General features: G+C 48.7%; 1 protein-coding gene across 1 annotated transcript in view; it reads right to left on the minus strand.

Moving 5' to 3' along the window:
* Nucleotides 1-1,712, minus strand: part of Cnpy3 (canopy FGF signaling regulator 3) — a 16,606-nt gene that overhangs the window by 3,026 nt on the left and 11,868 nt on the right. The gene's annotated exons all lie outside the window — the stretch shown is intronic.

Genomic DNA, 1,712 nt, shown 5'->3' on the forward strand with positions numbered 1-1,712 from the left:
GCCGAATTCCCAGCACTTGGGAGACAGAAGCAGATGGAGCTCTGGGAGTTTGAGGCTAGCCTGGTCTACAGAGGGAGTTTCGGGGCAGTCAGAGCTATGTCACAGAGATAAATAAGTAAAAAAGTAAGTAAATAAAAATTTAAAGCTGCTGTTTCAGCCAGGGCTACAGGGGGAAACCCTGTCTCTAAAAACCAAGGCAAACCAAGCCGCTGTCTGAGTGTCCCAGACTCCCGGCCCGAGTTCATAGAAAGCGCTCAGTAGACGCCAACTTGGTTTCAGGACACAATTTCAATGCCCAAAACGGCTCTACACAAACTCCTGCCACACTGGCCATGTACATATGTAAAGCAGAGGCTCTCAGGGCCCACAACCACAAAGCCAAAATAAGACACTGACTCCAAACCCCCCCCCCTAAAGATGGGGTGCCCTATAGTACTAAATATTCGGCCAATATGTACTGGCTGGTTTTGTGTGTCAACTTGACACAGCTGGGGAAATGCCTCCACGAGATCCAGCTGTGGGGCATTTTCTCAATTAGTTATCAAGGGGGCAGGGCCCCTTGTGGGTGGGACCATCTCTGGGCTGGTAGTCTTGGGTTCAATAAGAGAGCGGGCTGAGCAAGCCAGGGGAAGCAAGCCAGTAAAGAACATCCCTCCATGGCCTCTGCATCAGCTCCTGCTTCCTGACCTGCTTGAGTTCCAATCCTGAATTCCTTTGGTGATGAACAGCAATGTGGAAAGTTTAAGATGAATAAACCCTTTCCTCCCCAACCTGCTTCTTCTTCTTCTTCTTTTTTTTTATTTTTCCTGAGACAGGGTTTCTCTGTATAGTCCTGGCTGTCCTGGAACTCACTTTGTAGACCAGGCTGGCCTCGAACTCAGAAATCCACCTGCCTCTGCCTCCCAAGTGCTGGGATTAAAGACGTGCACCACCACGCCCGGCTCCCAACCTGCTTCTTGGTCATGATGCTTGAGCAGGAATAGAAACCCTGACACAACATTTATCTCTTTGTTTTTAGTCTCTGTGTGTATATTGCATGTTTTATGTTGGTGGATGTGCATGTGGAGACAGAGGGAACCTTGGGTGCTGGGCCTCCCCTCCCCCTCAACCCTGGTAGGGACAGGGTCTCTCATTTGCCAATGTATATGGCAGACTTGCTGGCTCTGGCGTTCTGGGAAGTCTCCTGTGGTCACCTCCCTCCTTGCTACAGGAACCCTGGGATAGCAGGCACATTCTCCTGCATCCGGCTTTATGGGTGTTGGGGATCCAAATTCAGGACCTTATACTTCACCCACTGAACCATCTCTCTGGCCTAAGAGTTACCTGATGTCTATTCTTACTCACTGTTCCGATATACCTAGAGTGGTGTAAACATTGCTTGGATAAAAAAGGGTTGCAAGTGCCCTTCCTTCCTTCCTTCCTTCCTTCCTTCCTTTCCTTCCTTGTTTTTAAAGCAGCCTCATTAACTATACGTGTGTTGTGTCTGCCCTGTGTGCACGCCTGGTTCCTATGAAACATTACCTGGTGCTGGGAATCAAATCTGGCTCCTCTACAAGAGCAGTAAGTGCTCCTAACTGCTGAGCCATCGCTCCAGTGCCCGGCAGTGTTCACCACTCTTTTTTTTTTTTTTTTTTTTTTTTTTTTTTGGTTTTTTTGAGACAGGGTTTCTCTGTATAGCCCTGGCTGTCCTGGAACTCACTTTGTAGACCAGG

The sequence above is a fragment of the Mus pahari genome, chromosome 18 (assembly GCF_900095145.1).
Source record: "Mus pahari chromosome 18, PAHARI_EIJ_v1.1, whole genome shotgun sequence".
NCBI lineage: Eukaryota > Metazoa > Chordata > Mammalia > Rodentia > Muridae > Mus > Mus pahari.